We start from the raw sequence: 20,228 nt of genomic DNA, 5'->3' as shown, positions 1-20,228 counted from the left end.
TCCAAAACTATGTCGAATAGGAGTGGTGAGAGAGGGCATCCTTGTCTTGTGCCAGTTTTCAAAGGGAATGCTTCCAGTTTTTGCCCATTCAGTATGATATTGGCTTTGGGTTTGTCATAAATAGCTCTTTTTATTTTGAGATACTTTCTATCAAAATGGAAAGTATCTGGTCCTGGACTTTTTTTGGTTGGTAGGCTATTAATTATTGCCTCAATTTTAGAACCTGTTATTGGTCTATTCAGAGATTCGACTTCTTCCTGGTTTAGTCTTGGGAGGGTGTATGTGTCGAGGAATTTATCCATTTCTTCTAGATTTTCTAGTTTATTTGCTTACAGGTGTTTATAGTATTCTTTCTGTGGGATCAGTGGTAATATCCCCTTTATCATTTTTTATATCATCCATTTGATTCTTCTCTCTTTTCTTCTTTATTAGTCTTGCTAGCAGTCTATCTATTTTGTTGATCTTTTCAAAAAACCAGCTCCTGGATTCATTTATTTGTTGAAGGGTTTTTTGTGTCTCTATCTCCTTCAGTTCTGCTCTGATCTTAGTTATTTCTTGTCTTCTGCTAGCTTTTGAATGTGTTTGCTCTTGCTTTTCTAGTTCTTTTAATTGTGATGTTAGGGTGTCGATTTTAGATCTTTCCTGCTCTCTCGTGGGCATTTAGTGCTATAAATTTCCCTCTACACACTGCTTTAAAGGTGTCCCAGAGATTCTGGTATGTTTTGTCTTTGTTCTCATTGGTTTCAAAGAAAATCTTTATTTCTGCTTGCATTTCATTATTTACGCAATAGTCATTCAGGAGCAGGTTGTTCAGTTTCCACGTAGTTGTGCGGTTTTGAGTGAGTTTCTTAATCCTGAGTTCTAGTTTGATTGTACTGTGGTCTGAGAGACAGTTTGTTGTGATTTCTGCCCTTTTACATTTGGTGAGGAGTGTTTTGCTTCCAATTATGTGGTCAGTTTTAGAATAAGTGTGATGTGGTGCTGAGAAGAATGTATATTCTGTTGATTTAGGGTGGAGAGTTCTGTAGATGTCTAGTAAGTCCACTTGGTCCAGAGCTGAGTTCAAGCCCTGGATATCCTTGTTAATTTTCTGTCTCATTGATCTGTCTAATATTGACAGTGGGGTCTTAAAGTCTCCCACTATTATTGTGTGGGAGTCTAAGTCTCTTTGTAGGTCTCTAAGAACTTGCTTTATGAATCTAGGTGCTCCTGTATGGGGTGCATATATATTTAGGATAGTTAGCTCTTCTTGTTGCATTGATCCCTTTACCATTATGTAATGCCCTTCTTTGTCTCTTTTGATCTTTGTTGGTTTAAAGTCTATCAGAGACTAGGATTGCAACCCCTGCTTTTTTTGCTTTTCATTTGCTTTGTAGATCTTCCTCCATCCCTTAAGTTTGAGCCTATATGTGTCTTTGCATGTGAGATGGGTCTGCTCAATACAGCACACTGATGGGTCTTGACTCTTTATCCAGTTTGCCTGTCTGTATCTTTTAACTGGGGCATTTAGCCCAGTTACATTTAAAGTTAATATTGTTATGTGTGAATTTGATCCTGTCTTTATGATGCTAGCTGGCTATTTTGCCCATTAGTTGATGCAGTTTCTTCATAGTGTCGATGGTTATTACAATTTGGCATGTTTTTGTCGTGGATGGTACTGGTTGTATCTTTTCATGTTTAGTGCTTCCTTCAGGAGCTCTTGTAGGGCAGGCCTGGTGGTGACAAAATCTCTCAGCATTTCCTTGTCTGTAAAGCCTTTTATTTCTCCTTCACTTATGAAGCTTAGTTTGGCTGGATATGAAATTCTGGGTTGAAAATTCTTTTCTTTAAGAATGTTGAATATTGGCCCCCACTCTCTTCTGGCATGTAGAGTTTCTGTTGAGAGATCTGCTGTTAGTCTGATGGGCTTCCCTTTGTGGGTAACTTGACCTTTCTCTCTGGCTGCCCTTAACACTTTTTCCTTCATTTCAACCTTGGTGAATCTGACGATTATGTGTGTTGGGATTGCTCTTCTCGAGGAATGTCTTTGTGGTGTTCTCTGTATTTCCTGAATTTGAATATTGGCCTGCCTTGCTAGGTTGGGGAAATTCTTCTGGATAGTATCCTGAAGAGTGTTTTCGGGGCTCCACACATTCAGGGAAACTTACCTAGTAATGAACCATAGAAATGATCCCTGAAAGTATAGTCTTGCAGGCAACTTTTGAAAAAATATTAAGTACATTAAATTCCTTTAATTAGCAATGTATCTGTTCAGTTTCACTGATACGCTAAAATCAATGAGGTGTTAAATCTTTTTTTAAAAATTTTTAGCATGACTGAAGGTATCATGCTATAATATAAGAAACAACCACTGGATTTGTAAGCCTGAGACCTGGGTGTTAATCTCCTCTACCTCTAATTGGTTATGATTGAAAATTTAGGTTATCTAAATCTGTTTTTTCATTTGAGGAATTAAGAGTTGAATGAGCTACATGATTTCTCTGGATTGCTCTAGCTCTAAACTGATATGATTATAAAACTTTCATAATTATAGGAGCTTTGAGGTAGCGTATAGATGACATTTCAAAACATTTATACATAAGCTAAGCAGCGAAGTGCAGAGTTGAGTCCAGGCAATTATCTCAATCATTGAGAAACATAATGAGTATTTTCAATTGGATCATGTGTATTACATGCCTTAGTTCATAAAATTCACTGGAAATAGATCAGTTTGTCTTTTATTTTTGTAGTCATCACTGTAACTTCTGTTAAAGTAGAAGGATAATAAAATAAAAAGTTGCAAAAGAAAAGCATTCATGTATTGTGAACACTTAGTAGTACACATTATGCTTCCTATTACCCTATTCCTACAACTACCATAAAAATAATAAAATTCAAAAAATATTTATATTTTAAATAGTTTCTGGGCTACTTAATAGGGTTAGCATAATAATTTTCTCAAGATTTCTTTGATTCCTGGGATTTATTCATTAAAAAATTGAATAAGCATACGTATTTATTAACTTAGGCATGGAATTTAACGTTTGTTGTCTTGAAGACTTTGTAAGAATTTATAGGCTATAATTCTATTTGGGACAGTTTAGAAAAATTATATTTTAAATATTTCACATAATGGAACAGGGGAGCTATAATGGAAAGGATTAAATTATGACAATTTATCTTCAAAGTGTTTTGGAAGGAAGATTGATGTTCTTTCCCGCAAAGGTAAATTGGCGTAATAATTTTAGCATGGTGAAATTTATGAAATCTAGGGAACCTTTTAACTTACATTTCTGTACATCTATATTAATAAAAGATTCTCCATAGCCTAAAATAGACTTTCTTTTGCATGCATTCATTTTATGAAAGTCAAATGCTAAATTAGAAAGGAAAAGGAATAAAGCAAATTGGGCATGAAGATAAAGCAGATGTTTCTGACACTGTAAAGACCTAGCAGAGTGATTCAAAGTCATGATGGGAGAGATTTGTCATTGGAGTTACTGCATGCTGTTCCTACCCCCTTCTCCATGATCTGAGCCAAGTCCTAGTACGGACTGCCTCCTGATTCCCACTGTGGTTTTGTGTTTCTTTTTCTTTTTTTCTTTTTTTGAGATGGAGTCTCACTGTTGTCACCCAGGCTGGATTTCAATGGCACAACCTTGGCTCACTGCAACCTCCGCCTCCCTGGTTCAAGCAATTCTCCTGCCTCAACCTCCCATGTAGCTGGGATTACAGGCAGGTGCCACCCCACCTGGCTAATTTTTATATTTTTAGTAGAGACGGAGTTTTGCCACGTTGTCCAGGCTGGTCTGAAACTCCTGACTTCAGGTGATCTGCCCATCTTGGCCTCTTAAACTGCTGGGATTACAGGTGTGAGCCACCACACCTGGCCGGTTTTGCATTTCTTTCTCCACTACCGCACCCCACTAAATGGTATCTGCCCTATCTTCTCTATTTATACCTTTAGTATGTGGATCTCTTCTAAGTATACACAATTTGACTACAAATTCAGAATTACCTGGGAGCTTTAAGAAATACTGGTGCCTGGGGTCCTACCCACAGAGATTCTGATTTAATTGGTCGGAGATGTGGCCTGGGCATTGGGATTTTTAAAAGCTTTCCAGGTGACTGATGTGTAATTGAAGCCCACTGAAATCTACCAGGTAGTCTAATGGCTCTTTGGAGTTACCACCTTACTTAATGCTCACAATAGTCTTCTAGGTAGATATTATAATCCTTTGTAGAGGAAAATAAGTGGAATATCAGGAAGACTTAATGACTAGCTTAATACCACTAGTACATGGTAGCTACAGGATTCTATCCATGTTCTCCATTATTGCACATTTGCTCTTTTCCTTTACTTTAGAATCAGGCTGAGTTTTATGTTTTGTGACCCAGATTCTCAGCAAAGCCATAGTCTCTTTTCTTGCTGTATCAAGCTTTTGTTAAAACAATAGTCTTCATGTAAACTTAAAGAAACATTTACTTATGTATAAAATTTTCTGCAACTATAATAGCAAGATGACTTAGGTTATTTTTCCCCTTAATGTAATGTGGAGCTGCAGTGGTCCATTTGAATTTAAATTGGCATGTTCTGTCTTTTAACCTGACCAGCAGTGCAAAGATCTTTATTTGGTATTTTCTGTATTTTATATGGTGACAAGAAATTTGAATCTGCCCTTATTTAATTTTAACTATGCATTTAAATATGTGGATGTATTTTCAATATCGTGGGCCCTGTCACAAAATCCAGACAATTTCTATTAGTAACTTACATAATTTTATGGCAGGACCAGAATGCCACTCAAAACACTTTTTTGAGATTTGTTAAAATTACATTTAAAAATATATTTATTCAATATATTCCAATATTACATTCGATAATTATGTTGAATTATGGATTTCCCACTCTTCATCTTATATGCTAAAATTGTGTTTATATTTAAGTCATTTATTTGATGAGGAAAGAGGCACCCTAACTTAAAAGAAGAGCACTTTGATGGATTATTTTATGTACAGCTGACAAAAATTGTAATTTAATTACAAAAAGGATCCAAAAATGCTCAATAGAAAATACATTGAATAGTGGGAGGGTACATTGGCACTACCAGTTGGGAAGCTGTGTGTTACCATCTTCTGAAGCTAATATAAGTTAACACACTAACATACATGTAACCTAAAACTAAGCAATTAAAAATAAGTTGCTTATAAAAAATGTCTATAGTGGCATTATTCATATTAAAAAACTGGAAATAACCAAATGACCATCAGCCACAAGAAGAGTAAATAAATTGGCATATTCATCAAGAAAATACAGAAATGAAGAAAAACTACTTCATCCAATGATATTGATGAATCTCATGGACATAATGTTGGGTGGAAAAAAAAAAACAGACATGATAGAATACATTCAATTCATGTGAAATCCAGGAGCAGGCAAACGTGACCTGTGATGATGCTAGCTAGGAAAGTGGTTACCTTCAAGGGTTGATTTTTGACTGGGTAAGCGCACAGGAGGGCTTTGTGGAGTGTGAGAAATGACTTATGTTTTAATCTAGGAGGCTCTAGGGGTACATAGATATGTACACATGGAGCTCCATACGCGTGACTTGTGCACTTTACTGTATGCAAGTTATAACTCAACCAAAGTGAGGTTGGGGTGTGTGTATATCTATTTTAAAAAATGACCTACAAGGACAGAGGCTCTGGGTGAGCAAGACCTTAGGACACAGCAAATATTTGTATAAGGATAAAGAAAAATTAATTGTGATCTCAGAAGATTTAGAATTAGTGGTCCAGATGGTCATGTCACTCATAGTGCTTAGATGAGAAATTTATTTTTTCAACACTTGCCTGTCATCTAGGGCGTACTAGAATTAATTTTTAAGATTACTATTTTTTTCTGTGAATTATTTAAATGACTTAAAAATTGCAGTCTTAACAAAAAGGAAAAGGAACATACTGTTCTTAGAATATATGGTTTTAACATAATGACAGCAGGGCTCGAAACTTAACATTGCCCTAAGGTAACCTCCCCCCACATGTAAAAATATTTTTATTTTCTCTCACACTTTGGATAAATTACCTTCATTAATCTGAAGATTTCTAATCTGACCTCATTGTCATCATTAGCATTTTATGTAACAGTAACTATTTATTAAATGTTACTTTGAGCTGAAAAGTATTTTCTAAAAGAATGTGTAGATTTCAAGGTTCAGTTATTTTCCTTGTCAAGAGAATGACTTTAGAGTATCATTTTAAGATGTGTGGTAGCTTTGTCAGAATTCTTATTAATTTTTCATGAAAATTCTTCTCTCTTAACTGAGGTTTTCTATTTGGTATTTGTAAGGCATCTCTGGAATTGAGGGGAAGCAGTGATAACATGGAGTGAAACTGATGTGGAGAAATAGGAACACTTTCACGCTGTTGGTGGGACTGTAAACTAGTTCAACCATTGTGGAAGTCAGTGTGGCGATTCTTCAGGGATCTAGAACTAGAAATACCATTTGACTCAGCCATCCCATTACTGGGTATATACCCAAAGGACTATAAATCATGCTGCTATAAAGACACATGCACACGTGTTTATTGCGGCACTATTCACAATAGCAAAGACTTGGAATCAACCCAAATGTCCAACAATGATAGACTGGATTAAGAAAATGTGGCACATATACACCATGGAATACTATGCAGCCATAAAAAATGATGAGTTCATGTCCTTTGTAGGAACATGGATGAAAGTGGAAATCATCGTTCTCAGTAAACTATCGCAAGAACAAAAAACCAAACACCATATATTCTCACTCATAGGTGGGAATTGAACAATGAGATCACATGGACACAGGAAGGAGAACATCACACTCTGGGGACTGTTGTGGGGTGGGGGGAGGGGGGAGGGATAGCATTGGGAGATATACCTAATGCTAGATGACGAGTTAGTGGGTGCAGTGCACCAGCATGTCACATGTATACATATGTAACTAACCGGCATATTGTGCACATGTACCCTAAAACTTAAAGTATAATAATAAAAAAAAAAAAAGAAAAGAAATCGCCAAAAAAAAAACAAAGAAAAAAAAAAGAGAGGAAAAACATTTATCACTACCAAAGAAAGATAGCATTGTTGGCTTGAGAAACAAACAAAACCCCCAACAATTAATTACAAAAAGAAAAGTTTTATTTCTGTGGAGAAGAGAGGATAAATGGGGAAATTCTGTCATGAGATACTAATCTTCAACATAATTATGCCATAGGAGTTTGAGCTTTAAAGTTAAAAATTGTGTCCTCAATATGTAGCACCAGACTCACAGCTCATGAGAGGAAGTGTAAGTACATTATACTGTATTGAGTTCTGTATCTTTATATAAACTTTGAAAAGAAATTTGACAGTATCCTTTAATATATCCTGTAAAAATCTAATTAACTATTTGTCATGGGTCCAAAATGAAGTAACTGAGTGATTGGTGATGGAATTTTCGCCACTTCCATGATCATAAGGTTGCATTAAATCTCCTAAGGAATCTGTTTGAAAAATATACTGCTGTAAAAAGAAACATATTTAAATTTTAAAAATTACAATCAAATATGTATCAGACCAATTGATCTTTTTATACAAATGATATTATTTTAAAATGTTTTTAGTTTTACAGATAACATTATGACTCATCTTGTTCAGATAGATTTTTGTTTTATAAAATTGAATCATAAATTAATAATTTACTGTCTGTTTTATTTTAATACTTCTAAAAATTACTTCCTGAAAAAGAGTACTAAATTTAATTTTGTACATGGCCAAGGAAATAACAATTCTTCCAAATGAAATTGAATTAACTTGAAATACAATAGATAGCATGTACCCATCATATAAAAGCCAATTACAACTAAGATGATCACTATTTTAAACTGCTGTACAGCAGACTAGGAAAATACTTTATTTGGGTAACTAGACACATTAGGAATATTTATATGTATACGTCACCTTAAGGTTTACAGTCTTTCCTACCAACAATCACTGCTTCTCTCTTCCAGATTCTAGATACCGGTTAGTACCTGCCTATTTGCATATCCTCCAGGCCATTCACACTCAGCGTTTTCAAAACAAATGCTTTATAATCTTTCCTCTTTATGCCCAAACTGGATAATTTATTTATAATAAAGACCAGCAATTAAGAGGACCTGTTAGCCACTAGATCATATTGATTCTACATCTCAGATTTTTCTTAAATTCCTCTTCTCTTCTTTCCTATGTCCACTTCTCTCACACTGAGTTTTGTGGGTGATCCCTTAAATATCTCCCTGCCTTCAACTTGCTTTGTCCTCATTATTTTCTTTATACTGTTGGGCAGAATTATATCTCTAAAATATAGACCCAATCATGATTGCTTCAGATTTTTTACTGAGTAAAAGGACAATGCAGGAATCCTACATTGATCTAGTTCTACATGATCTGGCATCAAGCTACCCTTCTGATTTCAGTTTTTACCCTAGTAACTATTTTCAAACCCAGATATGCCTCCCCCTCCTTCTAATTCATATTCTTCTCAATTTTTTCATTGCTCTGTGCATTAGAGACCAGACTTTCTTCTCTACTTTATTATGCCCCTTCTTCTCATTTCTCCTCCTGTATTTTTTATATCTCTCTTGTACAGGCTGCAGCTAATTGTGGACTTTCATCAAGTTTGGCCTTGCTCTCTGCTTTTATTTCCTTTAATAACTCCCTCAGAGAGAGTTCATTTGCTTGAAGAACTTCACCTGCCACCTCTGTGCTTCTGGTATTTCCTTGACCCAATGTATGCAGCCTACAGTTGCTGGCGCAATGTTTCAAATGTAATTTTTGACAAGTTATTTTTCTCTTCCCAGAAACTATACTGATTTTTATTGTTTATTTTTGTAGCAGTTGTCTAGTTTCTTTTTCCTAATTACTGCAGCTTATATAACATTCCTGCAAATGACCTCTCTGTTTCTGTTGGGCCTCTTTATTTTCTTCTATTTTTGTGCAGCATCTTTATTTTCTCTTATTTACATTACCTCAGCACCACACTTCCTCATCCCATGTTGTTAATTTTCTTCACTGTGACTTTTTTATTTGTCTTTGCCTAGAACATCTTCCCCAATTTTCATTAGCCTGCAGTCTTCATTTAACTTAAGATGCGGATTGGATTCACTTATTCCATGAAATCTTCTTTGACTAACCCTACTTCTCTCCTATCACTCACTTTGGAATGACTTATCTTTTATTTTCAGATGTGCACTTGCGTTTCTGTTCATTCTTCAATTGTACCTTCCTAACTAGATCATATATCTTTTGTGATAGTATCATTTATGTCTTTTCTGTCTCTAGCACCTTGTATACAAGAAATGGACACTTGGTAGTTAGTTGATTATACTGGAATAATATATGAATAATAGTTAAGTTTTATTGAGTACTCATTGTGTACCAAGTATTGTGTGAAGCATTTTACATGAATCACTTTATATAAGGCCCAGTGAGGCAAAATGCTTGTTTAAGGTCACATAGCTGGTGAGTAGTGAAGGTGGGGTTTAAAGCCTGTGCACAAGCATAATCACCAGCTCAGTTTGGAAAGTGCGACTTTCCGCAAGATACAGCTGCTAATTAAATCATCTTAGGAAATGACTTATTCAGGGGGCATGCTTTACAACTCTAAAAGTTTTGGCTATCAATCTTCATATCACAAAATAATAAAACAGAGGCACTGGGACAGAATTGCTTTCACTAGAAATTGATTTGTGTTTGAAACTTGACTCATGATTTAGTACAAACCTGGTAAGCTCTAAAACTTACTGATACCATCTGAACAGTATTGGTCAAGAAACAGTGGTAGTTAATTCACCTGTAGAATAGAATTCATCCACTTGCCATAATCCCAGATCCCAAGGAAAATTCTATTTAGTTCACAGAAGGTGAGAAAAAATCATCGTTGTTTATAACAATAATATTTACCAGTATGGTATTATTAATAAAGTGTGTCCTACTTTTAAAAATATATTATGAACATTAAACCTCAATTTGTTCCTTTTTCTAAAATTAACCAAATGTTATGACTTTAAAGGAATACACACCAAATGCATTTTCAGGCTGGTTGCAGTTGTGATTGGTCTCCTCTGTTTCAAGCCAGTGCTTAGCTTAAGCCAATGACCTTCTTACCTGACAGTTGATTCTAATACTTCTCCACCAACAGTGAAAAAAATATAGCTAGAAGGCCTCATTCATGACTATTCCTAGGATAATTTCTTGAGTATGCATTGATGCTTTTACATAAAAAGTTAGAAACCTAGGCAGAATAGAACCCTCATCCCTAAAGGAGAGACTTTTTTTTTTCTCCTTAAGACTCAACAGGAATTTGTTCATTTGTAGATCAGAAAATCTGGGGGGACATGACATGAAAGTAAGGACAATATGCACACAGTGTATTTTATTTATCTATCTATCTATCTATCTATTTATTTATTTATTTATTTATTTATTTATTTATTTATTTATTTACTTTTAAGACCAAGTCTTGCTCTGTCGCCCAGGCTGGAGTGCAATGGCATGATTTTGGATCACTGCAACCTCTGCCTCCTGCGTTCAAGCAATTCTCCTGCCTCAGCCTCCCGAGTAGCTGGTATTACAGGCACGTGCCACCACGCCTGGCTAATTTTTTGTATTTTTAATAGAGACGGGGTTTCACCATGTTGGCCAGGATGGTTTCCGTCTCCTGATCTTGTGACCCGCGCCTCTTGGCCTCCCAAAATGCCGGGATTACAGGCGTGAGCCACCGCACCCGGCCTGTATCTTAAAATTAATTTTTAACTGATAAGCAGGAGAACTCACAGCTTGGAATTGTGCAACATAGCACCAAATCAAACTCTGCTGAGAGCTCTAGAGAAAACTTGCTTCGTTTAGCTAGTGGATTACAGCCTATATCTAAAACGGCTCCTGGGACCAATGACAATGGAACTAACATGAGCCTTTGGGAGTGATTACAAAAAACCTGGTAAGAACTAAATTTTGTGGAACAAATGTTACACATGGTAGGCCCAGAAACTAGTTGCACAGTGGTCCAAAGAAACAGTTTTACCATTTGAGAGGAAGGAGATGGTTAATATATTTGTTCATATATGTATCCATGGAGAAATCAATGGAATTAAAAAAAGTGTTAATAGCATTTAAATGTACCTGTCCTATCATAAAAGGGTGAAATCTGCGTTATTTAATTACTGCTTAAGCCCTGGATTTGTTAATTCTAGATTTATTTTTATCTTTGGCTGCTAGATTTTATTTACCTTCTTATACCGAAGTTGGTTTTATTCTGTTAGTTTGCAAAAAATGTTCCAAATCACTATCTAATGCAGTGGTTTGCCCTCTCAAGAGCCTCACATTTACTTTTAGCTAAATAAATTACATTAAAATAACTATCTTCCTGTCTCTGGAATTATATTGATGAAGATTCTACTTACTTATTTTTATTGAGGGAGATCCTTGCTTTTTGTATATTTCCAAAGCATTGCCATCACATATAAAGTGAGGGCTTTAGTTTTATATTTTAAAAAGTGAAAGTTTTCCTCTTGCTCAAGATTTCCTGGCTTGCATCCAATTGTTGTATTTGTCTGCTTAGATTTGTTCACCTTTAAGTAACTTTTTCAAAGGTTTAGTCATAAATATGTAAAACCAATTAATGGATTTTGATTAGGCTTATCCCAAGACAATATGTATCATTCATCAGATCCTTTATATGACATTCAAAACATAATTTCACCTCATATACTTAATTGATCTTTGTAACAATATGTTCTAAAATTGACCTTCAAACACTCATTCAGGATGCATAGAGCTAGAACTTTTTTCTCTAGAATTCTTGTGTCAACTTCATTAAAGCAAGAGAAGTGGAATAGAGGCTGCCTGTTCAAAACTACAAAATGCAAGCTGACATTCACCATTTTGTGGTCCGTCGTGCATGTCAGCTAAATGACAGAAATGCCCCAGATGTTCTGTAACACATTGAGAAAGCTCCATACTCCAGCTCACACAATTTTGGTGCACCCTAGGTGACTTTGAGTTGAAAACCCTAAGCTTGACATTCTTGTCAGTCTATTCACATATACCAAAAAATTTAATCAGACATGTTACATTATGTTAAAACCAGAGATTTTGTTACCAGTTCAGCTTTCACCTAGAAAACACCCCTGTTACTCAATGGTGAAGACAGGATATAGGATGAGCTATATTATTTACTGTACCATCTACTTCTGTGTATCTTCATATATTTACCATTATAGTAAGTAGCTTTCTCAAAAACCATTTAAAGTCACAAACCGTTTAAATAAATTGTGGCTTGTGCACACCAATGAGTATGTTACTCTGTAATCATTAAAAATAATATTATGAATTTATATGGATTGATATGGAAAGATTCTCACAATATATTGTAGAATGGAAAAGTTAGCTGTAAAACAGTATATATAGCATGATCCACTTTAACCCAAATACTTATTCATAGACACATGTGTGGGCATGCACACACACACACACACACACACACACACACACAGACATGCTGTTCAAGTTGATGCCTCCGGGAAGTGGAATTAAAGAGCTGGAAGAATAAAAGAGAATTCAAAATGTTGTATATACTGTTCTGTACTGTTAGAAAATTCACTACAATTTTTAACTATTAACTTTTGAAATTAAAAATTATTCAACACAAATGTAAAATATAATAATATAATGACTGTTTTCTATATGCCCACATTGCCTTTAATCTCTAAATTCATTGGGGAGTGCAGACTAGTATGTGTGAAATCAGAATGACTAATCCATGTAAATGGCTAATCCATGAATGTAATTCAACATGTTGGCAGATTAACAATTTGGAAAATGGAAAAAACAAAAAAGTCTACAGTACTGTACTTCAAAAGTTGTTATCATGTTTATGCATGGCTAGAATGCAGGTTAGGAATGCAAGGGGAGGATGAGTAGTGCAGTCAGCTTTGCAGGTATGGTGGTAGCTCTCGGTTCTCTAGTTCTGTTAGTGTTTTACTGGCAACTGGGATGTCATGACTATGAAGCCAGAACATAAGTGACAGAAAGAATACTCCAAATATACTACAGCTATTTCTTAGCTATCACACATAGTAAAGAGAAGTCGGAGTGGGGGGCATTCTGGCCAAACAGCTAAGAAAGAAAGCAGAGAGCAGGTAACTGAAACAAAATGGAAAACGACAACTTGGACAAAGGACAAGTGTACAGATCCACTCTGAGATTACACAAAGGATAGAACCAATGGCTCAAAGATATGTTCTAGATACAGCAAGGAATGAGATCCCAAGTAAGGTGGAATGATTCTCTTTAGAACAGAAGCTACCTATCTCTCTGATTTTGACTCAATTAGGAACTTCTGAACTAAATTGTAAGCATCATGAAGACAATGCAAATCACATAGGAAGCAATGAATGAAATATTTTTACTGAGTATTTCTGCTAGATGATCTCAGTCTTCTCTATAAATTTTGAGGATTTTCCACATTCTACTTTGATTGAATACTTTAGTTTTTACTATTGTTTCCATGGGCCCAAAATCACCGGCAAGTAAGTCGATGATACTATCTGGAAAGAAAACATTTAATAGAGATAGATAATACAGGAAGTACTTTGGGAAATAACATTTCATGGACATTTTTGAGAAATGAAGAGAATAAACCCATGCCAAACCTTGTAAGGCTATAAGGGTTCCATTTAAAATAAAATAATTGGGGCTGGACGCAGTGGCTCACGCCTGTAATCCCAGCACTTTGGGAGGCCGAGGCGGGTGGATCACGAGGTCAGGAGATCGAGACCATCCTCGCTAACACAGTGAAACCCCGTCTTTACTAAAAATACAAAAAATTAGCTGGGCATGGTGTCAGGCGCCTGTAGTCCCAGCTACTCGAGAGACTGAGGCAGGAGAATGGCGTGAACCCGGGAGGCAGAGCTTGCAGTGAGCCGAGATTGTGCCACTGCACTCCAGCCTGGGTGACAGAGCGAGACTCTGTCTCAAAATAATAATAATAATAATAAAATAAAATAATTGAGATTGTGAATTTAAAAAAAGCATATCTAGTTATGAATGTGCTAATGTAAGCTGCAGAAAAGAAGCAATAAAACATTAACATGGAGCTGATAAAAGAATAAATTGAAAGCTCCAAGATAATACTGATTTTCTCAAGGCATTACCAGTAGGTTTATAATTGCATTAAATGACTGATTTTTGAGACAGATATGTATAAGATATACTTTCTGTATACATATATAGTCAATACTCTTTATAAAGAAAAATATTTTTATCGGTTTTTAACATTATTTTAATGTTGGCCTCTGCAACAATTTAAAGTCAGCACAAGATAGATTTTAAGTTCCTGTGTCCCACAGGACTTTGATAATATGATGAAAACTCTGGAAGTTCTAGTCAGGAAAAAAATCACACAAAAATATAAACATCTGAACCTAGGTGAAGAAATACTTAGAATTCCTATTTCTTTTTCATCTTCCTCTTTTCTGTTTACTTTGGACCAGTCAGTTCTAAGGAATTACTGAGATATTCCTTAAAAGGAGAAGCAAAACTCATCACAAAAAGAAGTGCTTGAATCTTGTTTTTTAAATTTATTTGATTAATGATTGCTTTCCAAAGTCATGAGTCACAGTGGCCTGCAGCATGATACTGTGCAGCCATAGTTTCATTCTTTACTAAAAGTATGACAGGCTTTTGACAAAATAAAGATAATTGTGATTATATAATAAGATGGAGGCTGACATACTTTAGCAAGAAGGAGCTGACCATTCCATTTCTGTATTTCGCCCATGATAGCAAGCAAATACTAAGGCTTAAAAGAATAAGAATATACTCCATTACATACGACTTGATTTAACAGGATTATTTTGAGATTGACAAGTCTAAAATTTGTCCTGTCATAATAACTATCTTTTATAGTACATGCGGTTGAATTCATTTTGCTTCAGGAGTTTGCATTTGACTTTTTTTTTTTTTAACTTCTGATTCCATATGATTCTATACATTTCTTTCTTTTTTCTTTTTTTTGAGACAGAATTTCACTCTTGTTGCCCAGGCTGGAGTGCAATGGCATGATATGGGCTCACCGCAACCTCTGCCTCCAGGGTTCAAGCGATTCTCCCGCCTCAGCCTCCCAAGTAGCCGAGATTACAGGCATGAGCCACCACATCAGCTAATTTTGTATTTTTAATAGAGACGGGGTTTCTCCATATTGGTCAGGCTGGTCTTGAACTCTCGACCTCAGGTGATCCACCTGCCTCAGCCACCCAAAATGCTGGGATTACAGGCGTGAGCCACTGCGCCCAGCCGATTCTGTACAATTTCTTAAATATTTTATGAGACGTGTGTGTGTGTGTGTGTGTGTGTCTGTGTGTGCATGTATATTTGGCTTGGAGTCAGCATACCTAAATTCTAGGTCTAGTTTAGCTTCTACCACTTAATGATGGTATACAAATATTGCAATCTAAGAATTCTGTGATTCTAATCATGTTACATAACCTTGTCTATTGCTTTGTTTATGTATGAAGATACAGTTTACCTAAGAGTGTAGTTTTGAGGCAATTATAAATGGAAGCACTTATATAATTGAGTTATTATTTATAGTCATTCTTAACTAACAAATATTTCTTAAGGATGAATTTCTGTGCTATTTGTTGGAATATGCATTTCACTTTCTGTATCATCATAGTTGATTACTTATTATAGATGTTTGACTTAGGAAATAAAATAATTTTTCAGAGAATATAACATATCCAGTGTTGTTAAACATTTTTATAGATAAGATTGCAACATGATAGTAGATGTGGTAGGCAGAATAATGGTCTTTTAAAGATGTGCCCATCTTTCCTAATGCAGGGGAACTGCAAATAGTTATTTCCTTTGTCAAAAGACACTTTGCAGGTGTCGTTAAGGCTAAGGAGCCTTGAGATAAGAAGACCATCCTATAGTATCCAGGTGGAACCAACCTAAGCACCTGGGTATTTAAAAATCAGAGAACCATTCCCACCTGAATTCAATTCAGAGGAGAGGGGATGTGATTATGGGAGAATAGTCAAAGAGATGCAAGGTTGCTGATGTAAGAGGGCCAAAAGCTAAGAAATGCAGGCAGCCTCTAGAAGATGGAAAGGCAATAAAACACATTCTTCCCCCTAGCCTCCAGAAGAGAATGCAGCCCTGCTGACACTTTGATTTTAATCCAGTGAGTACTGTGCCAAACGTCAAGCCTATAGAACTGTAGTAAAATAAATGTTTGTTATTAGCCAGTAAGTTCATGATAATTTGATATGACAGCATTAGAAAACTAATACTTGGGAATGTTGGTAAATTCAGACTAGACATGGTAGATTTTTTAAATATACATATTTTATGTGGTAACACAAGTTTCAAATATGTTATGATACTCAGAATGTTCCACATTTGTGGGCTGATAATGATTGCTCTACAGGCAAACAAAAATATTGGTACTTATTAGGTGGCTAACTGATCAGATATGTTCACCTCCTATCCATTCTAAGATCTAACTGAAATAGAGGTTATACATACATATGTACGTACATACAAAGGTCATTAAGTACATTAAAACAAAGGCAATTACTAACTCCAAGAAAAATGAAACTGTACATATGAAAACTAGATCAAATTGAGACTACTTAGAAAAAGACAAAACAATAATTACAGTCACAAAAATGAAACAATTGAATATAAATTTATATTTATGTTGGGACAGTGGGGGATAAATTTAAAAGATAGAGAAAAGATTTTTCCATTATAGGGGGAAAAAAGGTAATTTAAGGAGGTTGAACTGCTGGAGAAGCTTTAATGACAGTATAAAAGTTTGTAGGGATCTATGAGGAGTGGGGATCTCAGGAAAGACAGCATTTTCAGAGTTTTATACTTGCATTAATTGGTTACATATATCTTCAATTAATAATGCATGTTGCTTAAAGAAAATATAAAAAAATAATGCTGAGAGTCCTAAAAGAGGGAACACTCCCATTCTGCTCCTTAGGTACTTCCAATTCCATGCTCCTTCTTTCGATATTAGCCTATATCATTTTTTTAAAAAATGTTTATATACCACTATCTCTTAGCTCAACAACTTTGGTCATTGGATTCCTATTATGTTTAATGGGGATTATACCTGTCCTCGTAGTGTGTTCCAGAGGTAGTCCTCTCTTACCTACACTGCAACCTATTTACAGAATATTCTGTACCAAGTTGTCCTTCACAGTATTTCATTTCTCAGCACCAGGTCTTCAGTTTTAGCTGCGGGTTATGGCTCCCTTCTTTGCTGGAGATTAAGATGTTAGAGCAGTCAGTAAGCAGCTCGCAAATGAGGCTATGTGAGGTGGCCTAGAGAGGATGTAGTAGAGGATGAAGAAGCAGCCACAGGGCTGATCCTTGCTGTGCCCCAACCACAAAAGACAGAATCAGCATTTAATCAGACAAGAGAGGAACCCTGTGGATGGTGGCACCCAAGGGAACAGAGTGGTGTCAAGAATGGAGAAGTCAATTTTGTTCAATTTGAGAGGAGAACAAAGGTGTGACATCGCTTTCACAATAAGGAGATTATATATGATTTTGGCAAGAGCAATTTCCCTGTAGTAATCTAGCCAGTTGCCACATTTAAGTGGGTGAGAAGGGAGGCTGGTGAGAAGTTTCTTTTTTATTTTATTAAGTTTCAGGGTACATGTGCAGGATGTGCAGGTTTGTTACATAGGTAAACGTGTGCTATGGTGGTTTACTGCACCTATCAACCCATCACCTTGGTATTAAGCCCAGTATGCATTAGCTGTTTTTCCTGATGCTCTCTGCCAAGCCTCTGACAGGCCCCAGTGTGTGTTGTTCCCCTCCCCGTGTCCATGTCTTCTCATTGTCAGCCCCCACTTATAAGTGAGAACATACAATGTTTAGTTTTCTGTTCCTGTGGTAGTTTGCTGAGGATGACTTCCAGCTTCATCAGTGTCTCTGCAAAAGACATGATCTCATTCCTTTTTATGGCTGCATAGTATGCCATGGTGTGTACGTACCACATTTTCTTTATCCAGTCTATCATTGATGGGCATTTGGGTTGATTCCATGTCTTTGCTATTGTGAATAGTGCTGCAAGGAATACATGCGTGCATGTATCTTTATAATAGAATGATTTATACTCCTTTGGGTATGTACTCAGTAATGGGATTGCTGGGTCAAATGGTGTTGGAAAAAGCTGAGTGTTGGGAGAAGCTGAGGCAGGGCTTGCATGTCTGACATAATGTAAAAGAGTCTTGGAACATGTGTGGGGTCCGGGGTCTAAAACCCCTTGAGGGCTTTGGGAACACCAAGCTCTGTGTTAAAGGGTGGAAGGCTACCCTGATGCACCATAATCTAGGCCCAGGGCATAAAATCTGTAGTGGCTTGGATAGAATCCAGGGCTCGTGGCTCTGGAATGTGTCTAGACTTGCTGGCTCCTTGTTTCTTGCTCTCCCAGGATCGACTGTATCTTGAGTTAAAAGAACCTGCTCTCCATTATCTCAAGTAGCAGAGAAACTGCTAAACCATCACAGCTGTAAATCATGTCCTTAATGCAACACGCCCTTTTGATTCCCACATTCTCACCACCTGTTTCTTTGTTGGATTACCAATAAATAGCATGGGCTCCCAGAGCTCGGGGGCTTCTCAGCCTCCTCAGCCTCCATAAACTCGCGGTGGTCCCCTGGACCCACTTTTCTCTCTCAAACTGACTTTTTCTCATTCCTTTGACTCTGCCGGACTTCGTCACCCCCACGACCTGATGTTGGGTCTGTTCACCCCAAGAAATGGTATTTCTGGTTCTAAATCTTTGAAGAATTGCTGCACTGTTTTCCACAATGGTTGAACTAATTCCCACCAACAGTGTAAAAGCATTCCTGTTTCTCTGAAACCTCATCAGCATCTGTTGTTTCTTGAAATTTTTTGTAATTGTCATTCTGACTGGCATGAGATCATATATCATTGTGGTTTTGATTTGCATTTCTCTGATGATCAGTGATGTTAAGCTTTTTTTCATGTTTGTTGGTCGCATATATGTCCTCTTTAGAAAAGTGTCTGTTTATGTCCTCTACCCACTTTTTAATGGTGTCTTTTTTTTTTTTTTTTCGGAGTCTTGCTCTGTCGCCCAGGCTGGAGTGCAGTGGTGTAATCTCGGCTCACTGCAAGCTTTGCCTCCTCACACCATTCTCCTGCCTCAGCCTCCTGAGTAGCTGGGACTATTGGCACCCCCTTCCATACCCAGCTAATTTTTTGTATTTTTAGTAGAGACGGGGTTTCACCATATTAGCCAGGATGGTCTCGATCTCCTGACCTCGTGATCCGCCCGTCTCAGCCTCCCAAAGTGCTGGGATTGCAGGCGTGAGCCAGCGAACCTGGCCTGTTTGGTTTTTTTTCTTAAAAATTTGCTTAAGTTCCTTGTAGATTCTGGATAATAGACCTTTGTCAGATGGGTAGATTGTAAAAATTTTCTCCCATTCTGTAGCTTGTCTGATCACTCTAATGATGGCTTCTTTTGCTCTAAGCAATACCATTCAGGACATAGGCATGGCAGAGATTTTATGATGAAGTCGCCAAAAACAATTGCAACAAATCAAAAATTGACAGATGGGATCTAATTAAACTAAAGAGCTTCTGTACCAGTTTCCTTTAGTTGTACACAAGTTTACCTTGATATAAAACATCAACCTGAACTTCTCTTCTGTTTTAAATTTAGGTAGCATAAAGAATAACTTGTATACTAGTTTGATCAGCTTAAAAACATATTTTCTCAAAATGAGTAATAAATATCTTGTGCATTTTAGATGGAAGATTTAGTTGGTTTCATTTTAATTTCAAAATATGTATTTAATATTTGCTGAGTATGTGCCACTCTCCTAGATCCTGTGGGAAATGCAGAATAGAACTGATTTATTCTAGAATATAACTTTTACTTACAAAATCACTAAAATACCTATCTAAAATTGAATGTTGATACAACGGTAATAAGGCACCTACTTAGCAAGTTGAACTTCTCTGCCCGGAGCTCCAAGTACTGCATAGAACAGGAAAGAAAGAGGGGTTCCCTGGGGAGAGGAAAGAGGGAAAGACTTTAGTAACTTTTCTGTAACAACCTAAGCCTTCTTAGAGTTGGAAAAAAGTAGGTAACTGATGCGTACAAATCACCTACTATGTGTCAGATACAAAGTTTGTT

The 20,228-nt window shown here is 36.4% G+C and overlaps 1 protein-coding gene and 1 pseudogene across 5 annotated transcripts in view; one reads left to right on the top strand and one right to left on the bottom strand.

The window, feature by feature from the left end:
- Positions 1-20,228, top strand: part of EDIL3 (EGF like repeats and discoidin domains 3) — a 442,725-nt gene that overhangs the window by 66,603 nt on the left and 355,894 nt on the right. The gene's annotated exons all lie outside the window — the stretch shown is intronic.
- Positions 2,104-2,189, bottom strand: LOC115934917 (uncharacterized; annotated as a pseudogene).

The sequence above is a fragment of the Gorilla gorilla genome, chromosome 4, assembly GCF_029281585.2.
Source record: "Gorilla gorilla gorilla isolate KB3781 chromosome 4, NHGRI_mGorGor1-v2.1_pri, whole genome shotgun sequence".
NCBI classification, from domain to species: Eukaryota; Metazoa; Chordata; class Mammalia; order Primates; family Hominidae; genus Gorilla; species Gorilla gorilla.
Note: the sequence above shows the minus strand (reverse complement) of the source record. Positions and strands in the feature narration are given on the sequence as shown.